We start from the raw sequence: 10,765 nt of genomic DNA on the forward strand, positions 1-10,765 counted from the left end.
TACTAAGGAGAGCTTGTGGAATTTCTTCGACAAAATGTATGTGGATACTTAAACTCATCTATCGCTTGGAAATTCTATTTCTACTTTATCTCCTATATTGAGACATAAGTCGTATTACGATATAGTTTTCTATATACACATTTGAGATTTCGAGTTGAGTATATCTCGCTTACATATTTCTCGAAATATGTGTTGGTAAGCTTTCGCTTCGACCAATTTCATCTTATATCATGAGAAAATTTCCGAGTAACATCTTACATGGTTTGTGTGATACAATCATTTGGTGTAAGACTTGGAATGTTTCGATAATGATTATTTCAATATCTTGAAAATTGCTTTGATGCTAATAGTGTGTGAAAACGGCTATTGTCATTATAGAAGAATGTTTCAATGATTGAAATAAAGAGTTTAGAATCGTTTAACCTTCTTTGGATATAAGCATAGAGTGTGTTCGCATATTTGTGTATAAGTCCAAAACCGGGAACCTAAAGTATGCATACTTGTGTTTATACAAAAAGGTTGTAGGAGACTGGGTAAGTATGCGTACCCGTACGCATACTGGCGGAATTTCACGTCCGTGAATTTCTGCTGATGTTGGAATTTCAAAACCAACTCATTCAGTTACCTAAGTACGCGTACCCATACACATACTGGTGGAAAGTTCACGTCCGTGAATTTATGCCGAGTTTGAAAACCAAATCAAACTCAAATCCGGTTACTTAAGTACGCATACCCATACGCATACTTAAGTGGTTACCTTCTAAAATCGGTAGTGTACATGAACTTAACATTTATCAATGAGTAATACAATCTTTGCAAACCGTGGCTATAATGTTCATGTAATGATTCGAGTGAATCAAACCGATTTTGCTTCAATTGTGTTCTTGTATAAATCCATGAGAATATAGCAATTGAACAACTCTTTAACTAGTTTCATTTGAGTCATTTGAACTAGTTATGCTTAAGATGAATAAGGTTGATATGAGAGTAATCAAATGGCTAACCTCGGTTAACTATTTGTGAACCAACATGGTGTAAACGTTTAGGTACGATTACATAAACCTAAATGAGGGTACATTTTATTTGTGTGTGACAAGCTAAGTTTTATCTAACGGTTGAAAGATATTAGCTTGGTTGAATCAGGTTTTTCATCTAACGGTGAATATTGAATGCTTTGTTACCAAGGTAACTTGGATTGCAAACCCTGATTTGAAAACTATATAAAGGAGAACTCTCGCAACTGGGAAACCTGATCCCCACACCTCTTGTGTTACTAGTTGCATAACTAGAGTCGATTCTTCTTTAACCTTAGGTTTCTTCTCGAGACCTTGTAGGTTAACGACTTGCAGATTTCATTGGGATTGTGAAGCCAGGCCCAACTATTCTCTTTGTAGATGCGTGATCTGATCTTGATGTTTCTATCGTCACTGAGTGCAATTGTAAAATTGGCTTGAGATTTATATCTCCGATAGGCAAGATAGAAAAGTAGTTACAAACACCTTCGTCTCATCGTTTGTACTAGGCTGTTCTTCGGGAATATAAGTCTGGTTTATCAATTGGTTCATGTTCGCCTTAATTTATCACAAGACGGAAAAAACTCTTGGGCATTTCTGTGGGAGACAGATTTATTCAATCCTATAAACTTTTCTGTGTGAGACAAATTTGTTTATCAAGTCTTCGACTTTGGGTCGTAGCAACTCTTAGTTGTGGGTAAGATCAGCTAAGGAATTAAGTGTGTAGTATCCTGCTGGGATCAGAGACATAAGGAGCGCAACTGTACCTTGAATCAGTGTGAGATTGATTAGGGTTCAACTACAGTCTAGTCCGAAGTTAATTGGTAGTAGGCTAGTGTTTGTAGCGGCTTAATACAATGTGGTGTTCACACGGGACTAGGTCCCGAGGTTTTTCTGCATTTGCGGTTTCCTCGTTAACAAAATTCTGGTGTCTGTGTTATTTCTTTTCTCAGTTATATTTTGTTATATAATTGAAATATCACAGGTTGTGCGTTAAGGTCAATCAATTAGAATATCCAACCTTTGGTTGTTGATTTACATCGATTGACACTTGAACATTGGTCTTTGGTACCGTTCAAGTAATTCCTCTTATATTCAATCGGTCTCGCAATTTCTATTTGCTGATTACAAATTGAATTTAGAGTTAGAGATATTAAACTCTTTGATATACTTTATTCTAAATTGAGTCTGACTGTCTAGTTGATTCTCTAGAAAGTGTATTGGAGTAAGTCCTCTCAGATTGTTAAACAAATTGTTGGGTGTGGTTGTTGGACCCCCGCATTTTCAATTGGTATCAAAGCAGGCAAACACATTAAAGACCTTATAAGTCTGTGTTTGTAGCGATCTGATGTGGACAGAAGTGCTATCTCTATAAATGCACCACCAGATCAGGGATTTCTGAATTCTCTTCCATGACTGATTTGATTAAATCTGTAGAAGAAATTCTATCTAAACCTCCACCAGGTTTAAAATCCCTTGATGTTTTTTTTCAGGGCTTGAAAAGAAGCTTGAGAGCTTATCTCTTGATGTTGAGTTATACCTCCAGAAAGAGCAAGAATCTCTTGATAAGCTAAACCAAGTTATGATGAATAATATTCATGTTGAGGTTGATCTTGATTTACTAATTAGTAAGAGCAATGCTCCTCTTCTGGGTAATCCATTTGGTTGTGACAAACTAAACGAATTACAAGAGGAGTTTAAATCTCAGTCTTCAGACTGCATCACCTCAAAGCATGAATCGATTCATTGCTCAATTCCTGATACTTCCTATCAAGATAGTAGTATTGTCTTCTTTTATGAAGAAGCTAAGACGTCTCTTTTTATCAAAATAGTTTCCCTTCGCAGTACTAAAAACTATCTGCAGAAACTGTTTTTTATAAGTTGGAAATAAAGAAATCAGAAACACAAATCTTTTTGGGTTCTCTTGAAGTTCTTTGATAGACTTATAAAAACAGTTCCTTGGGTGTTTCTCAACACTACAAGATGTAAGAGTTGTTGGAAAGAAACTCTCTCTTGGTGCCATGGCGAGCAAGACATTGTTCACCTCAACACAACTTGATTGTGTTGGAAGTGCATCCTCACCAAGAAATGCCCTGTTATGTATACGGTGAGGGAAGCACAAGAACTGGCGCACACATACTATGTTGGGTATGATTTTGAATGTTTGGTAACGTTGTAAAATTCGATCGGATTCTTCCAAAAAGGTATGTCTCTAAACTTGAGCAAGTTTTATGATGATCTATGTACCTCGTGTATCGTCCATGTCTACCTAACTTGATTTGTGTTTAAGATTCTTAAATGTTCCGATTTGAAAATAGTTGTTCGGGATGTTTTGGCCTTCATGGTACACTTCAGGTATGCATACCTGTTTGCATACCAGTTTACAAATGAGGTTTTGTAATAAAATCCGGGGAAATTTTGCATACTCGTATGCATACTTTCTTGTAGACGTCGATATTCGGTAAACCTGGATTCAATCCGATAGACTTATTCAATCCTATATACTTTTCTGTGGGAGACAGATTTATTCAATCCTATAGACTTTTCTGTGTGAGACAGATTTGTTTATCAAGTCTTCGACTTTGGGTCGTAGCAACTCTTAGTTGTGGGTGAGATCAGCTAAGGGAATCAAGTTCCTAGTATCCTGCTGGGATCAGAGACGTAAGGAGCACAACTGTACCTTGAATCAGTGTGAGATTGATTAGGGTTCAACTACAGTCCAGTCCGAAGTTAATTGGTAGTAGGCTAGTGTCTGTAGCTGCTTAATACAGTGTGGTGTTCATACTGGACTAGGTCCCGGGGTTTTTCTGCATTTACGGTTTCCTCGTTAACAAAATTCTGGTGTCTGTGTTATTTCTTTTCCGCATTATATTTTGTTGTATAATTGAAATATCACAGGTTGTGCGTTAAGATCAATCGATTAGAATGTTCAACCTTTGGTTGTTGATTTACATTGATTGACACTTGAACATTGGTCTTTGGTACCGTTCAAGTAATTCCTCTTATATTCAATCGGGCTCGCAGATTTCTATTTGCTGATTGCGGATTGAATTAAGAGTTAGAGATATTAAACTCTTTGGTATACTTTATCCTAGATTGAGTCTGACTGTCTAGTTGATTCTCTAGAAAGTGTATTAGAGTAAGTCGTCTCAGATTGCCAAACGAATTGTTGGGTGTGTTTGTTAGACCTCCGCATTTTCAGTTGTTATCTACGAACCTCGAACTCGATCATGCTGCTGCCCCAAGTACATATAAAAGTTTCTTGAATCAAGACTGTTGATGACTGGACCATGTTTGATGACGTGGTGGATGATATTGAAAAGTATGCTGACATGGATTTGCTGACTGGACCAGAACCATGTTGGTGCGTGGCAGTGTCCGACGTGATTGTGGAGACCAGTGACTGGAAAACGTTGCTGACGTGGTCATGGCCCATGCTGATGTGGCGCCGCTGACAATATATCTTTTGATGATGTGTCTGGCGTTGACTGGATCTTGAAGATGATAATGGCAACTGATCAGACCCGAACGGTCTGGACCGAGTGGACCAGCTTCAGATCGATTGGACCGAAACGGTTACTGAACCTGGTTGGACCGGTTACACGTGGCGGTTACTCGTATGCTGAGTATTGTTGAATCGGTTTGGAGAACCAGAAGCTGGAGGAAGAAAAAACTTCTTGACCCCCAACAAGTTGAAGGTTAAGTGATGGCGATGTTTGTACCGTCACTACAAGAAAAGCGGTCTCTACCCACACCAGCTATTTGAGTGTATGTAGAAAAATGTCTATATTGCCGCAGTTAGATCATGGTGTGGCAAGAAAGGATTTCTAACCACATGGAAACCACCGATGAGGCAGAACAGTTGGATTTTGCGGCAACAAGGATATGGGTGCGGCAAAAAGATGGTTTGTTGCAGCAGTTCACGTTCTAGGTGCGGCAAAAACATATTAACTTATTTTTAATTTTTATAAAAATACCAAAAAAGAAAAAAATGAATATTAGTATTTTCTTTTTTTACATTTTGTGAGGAGTCGAAGTCCAACCTTATACATATTCCGTTTCACACACTATCTCTTTAACCTTTCGTGTTCTCTCTCCCTCTTCTTTACCGTCTCTCCCTCTTCCTTGCTGGGAACTTTCAGATCTAAAATAACATTAGTATCTTATTGATAATCTATAGTAATCATTGCAAGAACAGATTATAAGTTTGGATCTTGTTATTGCTACGGAACTTGGGTAATTTAATCGTGATATTGAGCAGTTCCTGTTAAAGAAGGTTTGCTTGATATGATAAAATTGAAAACAAAGGGAAAATCTTGTGATTTTTCAACTTTCTTAAGGTTTGATGATTGTTAGTGAAAGAATCAACACTCTGTGCAACAATTTTACGAATTTAAGGAGTTGTGTTGTTAAGATCTAATTTCTGTTTAGGGGTTCTTTATTTTAGATAAAAGATTTCTTTGTTTGTTTAGATTGTAAACCTTTTTTTTTCCTTTCATTTTCGTTTTTTTTTTTACTTGATCTATATTGTTAATAAAAATTGGTTAATTTTCAGGGCGTTAGTGAATACTGCTAATCAAGTTGGGGAAATTTCCATTGCTAGGTAATTCCCATATCTTCCATAAATACAGGAACGATTCCGAATTCTGAAAATACTTATCTTCCTTCCTTAAACATTGATTTTGCGGAAGTAGAGAAGATGATCGGGTTTGCAGGGAAGAAGATCGGGTTTGCAGGAGTGTAGAGAAGAAGATTGGCATGAAGTTCTGTTTTCTTTTTATTGTTGTCATATGATGTTCTTCATCATTCATGTCTGTATGCATTTGTGTGAATTAAATTTATATATGTATCAAAAGTTTTATATATGATATAAAGCTAATTCATCAATCTTTTGTATAGATTTTTTTTTTGAAGCATCTTCTGTATAGAATGAAATAAAACATCAAAAAGGAAAAATTGAAAATAAAAACTGGAAATAAATTTTTATTTATAAAAATAAAGTAAAACAAAATAGCCATATTTTTGAATAAAATAAAATTAATGTTAATTTTTTTTTTTAGAAAAATACATTTTTTTACCTCATGCTATTGCCTCACCATTTGATGTGGCTAAAAGGCCAGCTATTGCTGCAGTACACTTAAGGTGTGGCAATAACTTTTTGACACACGGTTTCTTGCCAGAGTGTGTGGCAAAATATTTTTACGTGGCAAAAGGCTTTTGACACACTAATTATTGGTTCTTGACACACCAACGACATGGTGCAATACACTAATTTTCTTGTAGTGCGGCTATAAAATGGACGGAGAGCCCTCTAATCAAGCCCATCCAGCCCGTAAAGAAGATTTCAGAAGCTTCCACACGTCTTATTGTCCAAGTTGCTTGCACATCAAGTTTATATCAAAATTAGGGTTACATAAATATCAGAATTAGGGTTACATAAACTATATATATACATGTATCCTAAATCCTAAAGGGATATGGAATCCTAAGTTAGATAACCATAATTATTGTAAACCACATATCAATACAATGTCTCTCCCTACGGGATTTCTATGTGGATGTATGCATCACTCGCCGAACCACGTAAATTCTTGTCTCATTTATTCTTTTTTGATTTGTTTTTTTACCCTAATTCATCATGATCATCACCTATCAATCGTGTTTAGTGTCTAAAAATAATTTTGGATACTAACAGGGCTATATATTAGCCCCTCGCTAGGCCCGTCCCTAGGAAACAATATACAATAATTTCTATATCAACACGTTGATCTGTAGTTTTCTTGTTTACACATATGAGGTTGTACTATCAATCATCCATTTGGTCGTAAAACTTTGTTGCATTCACAAACGACAAAAATTGAAATTCGATCTAATTGGTAATTAATCATGATGGTAAAATAAAACAAAAATACACAATTTGTTTAAATTCAAAACTTTGTTTATCAAAGGTTAGGGTGAAAATTGGTAGGCAAAGGCACTTCACCATCGGGTATAACGAACATGGGAGAAAATGGAGTGGGATCGGTGTCACTTGCCTCGTAACAAATCGGACCCTACTGGGGTACAACAGAATCGTTGAAGCAATTGGCTCCTGCAATCACCTTATGTAAACCCAGCTTTTCCCTACCCATTTGCACAGACAAATTGATCAGATCGCTAGAATTTTTTTCTGGGGACATGATTCATCTGTTAAAAAGTTTCATCCAATAGGATGGAACAAGCTAAACAAACCGAAAGAGTAACCATCACAATAAAGTTTTGTTCATGAAAAGGATCTGGAACATGTACGACCAGCCGCAGTCCATTTGCTCCAGCATGTTCAACGAGAAATACCTCCAACATTAACCAATATTCCAAGGTAGAATCGCAATTCCTTCTAACGTCTGCCTGCAATGGAAACAAATAGCTTCTCTTATATCTTCTATAAAACAACATTTATTTCACCAAATAGGAAATGGTTTCGATACACCTATTCATGCTAATTGGATACCCCACTTTCAAAACCTTGATCCTACCCAATGTTACCCTATACAATATGTAGATGATTAATTTACATTTTTTTTTTATCATAACTGGAAACATGATCAGCTGAAAAACCTCCCACCTAATGTCATCAAACACATTATAAATATACACCTTCCTCCTGACGACATTCCTGATAAAATAATCTAGCCTCACTCCAAATCAGGAAAATACATAACCACATCTGGATATTGTTGTCTAACACAACAAGATAACCTCACACACCCAAACCCCCTCCCAACAATTTTTATGGACATTACCATGTCCTCCCAAAATTCAGCTTTTCTTGTGGAAAGTTATAAATGAAGGTTTACCAACCTTGTCTATGATACATCATATCAACCTATCCACTTCCAACTTTTGTCCCCGATGCAACTCAAAACCGGAAACACTCAATACATGCTTATTCATTTCCTGATGGCTATGTCTACTTGGATCTGCTTTTCTAATCGCATATCAACAAACTGATCCCTAGGTAACAACCAACCAATATCCTTAACCCACAAACAACAATTTCACAAATACTACAAACATAGGGAATACCTCTTCTATCACATCATGTTGTTTTCTATTATGGTCATTATGGACGTCAAGAAATGATTTCGTGTTCAATAAAGAGTTATCCACTCATAAAAACATCCTGGCGAGATCATTAGCACAACAACAAGAATTTGAATGGAAAAAAAAATCCCCACCAGTTCTCCTGGGGGAACTGCCTCCCAGAACTACAACAAATATAACCAGGACGACTACAACCGTTCAGGTAGGTTGGTGCCATCCAACAATAGAATGGATTAAAGTGGACACAAATGGGGAAGCTAGAGGCCATCCGGGTATGGCGGGAGCAGGATTCATTTGCAGAGATACGAACGCACAAACGATAATGACTCTTGCACAACCTCTCAGAGTAACCACGACGCTCACAACAGAGACTTGGGAAACAACGCTAGCAACCAGAATCGTGACTGAAAGAAGATGGACTAAAGTGTTATTTGAGATGGACTCAGCGAAGCTTATGCACTTCATTAAAACTCCAAAGCCCCTTGATATATTTCAGAAATGATCGCAGAAATTAAACATCGAATGAGTCAAATTTCTTTTTGTGCTATTCAGCATAATTATAGGAAGGAAACCAAGCAGCGGGCGGTTTAGAAAACTATGCGGCAGATGGTAGCCAATCCGAAAACTACTCAACAACAATATGGAACCATGTGAACCCGGCTTTTATTAACCAAATTTTATTTAACGATTTCTTAGGAGTCACATACCCATGTGTAATAACAATTAAGTTGGTTTTTTGTCTAATGTATGCATGCTTCAAAAAAGAAAAAAAAACAACAAAAACTCGCTGCAGAAATTGCATGAGCACAAACCTTGCTCTACACTTTAATATTTTTCAGGTGTGTTTCGGATCTTTCGGTATTTTAATTCATAATATGAAATCAAAACTTGCAAATAAAATTGGATTCTTAAAAGTATCCAATCGAAACTCCATCTCGCATTTTCACTTCAATTACATGACATATTTATCAAACCCAAAAAAGCGGGAGGATCCATGGACACTCTTAGATAGACAAGGTCAGACAAGATTTGCACCATTTTTTCCGCAAAACCCAAACGACAATGAACTTAAGTATAATATTTTGATGATATGTTCCTCTTATAAGACTGTACATTACTACAGAAAATGAACGTAGTTCGAGATAGCAAACCTCACCATCTATCGATCTTAATTTCAACCGTTAACTTTGAACGGCTGATATTCAAAGGGGTAGATGGTCGTTTTATACATCTCGAATTGTGTTTATTTTTTGTAGGAATGTAGAGTCTTATAAGAGGAACATATCATCAAAATATTACACTTAAACTCATTGTCGTTTGGGTTTAGCGAATAAAATGGCGCAAATCTTGTTTGACCTTGTCCTTCTAAAAGTGTCCATGGATCCTACCTCCCCAAAAAATATCTAAAAACGTACCATTAAATAAATTCTACTTTCTGTTTCATTCCAATTTCTACGGAATCATTATTAAATAATGAAATCATCAAAATTAAAGAACAAAGAACGTGGCAAGAGAGTATAGTCATAAAAGATGCGAGCATATACTTTGTAGCATGACTGGTGGAAAGTGAAATTTCTAAAATAAAATTATCCAAACCAAACATGTTTAAAATGCTATCAGAGGAAAACTAAATTATTATGGGATCGATAAATGAACTAGCCAACACTCAAAAAGTGTTTGTGCATTCCTTTACACATTTCATTTGGCGTGAAAAGAAAACGATTCCATCGACCAAACGATTTTGTCCCATGCTTTCATGGACATTTTCCAAATAATTCCATCTCCTTCCATTTTTCTTCAAATAACCTATCCTCTTCCTTACGTTCTTCCACGGTTAATGTATTAATGTGCTCATCCTCTTCTTTTGACCTCTTGGTACCCTTCCTTGGTCTTTTATCTTGGAAATGATGATGGCAATTGGTTTTGAGATTGCATTGAATGTGCCACGTACATTGCAAGTTTTGGGCTTCCGGAAACACTACCGCTATTGCATGCATTAAGGCTTGATCGTTATCCGTTACAATAACCCTTGGAATTATTATAAAATAATCGGAGGTTATTAAATAAGTCAAACTGCCGAATTTACCATATTCAGAATCCTATCGATTACCCAAAACACCCGATTTATGCAAATGAATGTACACAGTTTACTGAGTGCAAAAAATGATATAATCGGAAGCTAAAATATATAGTAAAACAACCGAATATAAATAACCGGGTGATAACTTTAATCGATAAACATCCGATTTTCAAGTTTTCGGAAATTTTATTTTGAGGCCACTGTTATATTCGGCAGTCAAATAATGTTAAACTATTACCGACTGTAAAGGATAAGAATATTGAGTTTTGAAATTTTTTGAGGAATTCGTTTTTGGGGCCATTCGGGGGTAAATAACTCTACATAACTACCGAATGTAGATTTTTTTGGAAAACCAGTTTGGGTTTTTTTCTCATATTCGGCAGTAAACTACTATCTTGGAACTACCGAATATACATATTTGGTACTCAGTGTGTTATACTCGTAAGTTTATTCGAGAAATTATCTACCGAATCTGGGTAGTTCATGGCATTCAATGCATGCAATAATCGGTTTTTCTTGTTTACAAAAGCACACAAACGCATGCAAATCGAGTATTTGAGTTTCTTAACACAATCCTTGTGTTTTACAT

General features: G+C 36.2%; 1 long non-coding RNA gene across 1 annotated transcript; it reads left to right on the plus strand.

Annotated features, from left to right (window-relative positions):
• The first annotated feature begins 5,046 nt into the window (after nucleotides 1–5,046).
• Nucleotides 5,047–5,900, plus strand: LOC113277611. Its single transcript, XR_003325018.1, has 2 exons — nucleotides 5,047–5,353; nucleotides 5,569–5,900. It is a non-coding gene; the product is annotated as an uncharacterized LOC113277611 (long non-coding RNA).
• Nucleotides 5,901–10,765: the final 4,865 nt, after the last annotated feature.

This window comes from Papaver somniferum, chromosome 5, assembly GCF_003573695.1.
Source record: "Papaver somniferum cultivar HN1 chromosome 5, ASM357369v1, whole genome shotgun sequence".
NCBI lineage: Eukaryota > Viridiplantae > Streptophyta > Magnoliopsida > Ranunculales > Papaveraceae > Papaver > Papaver somniferum.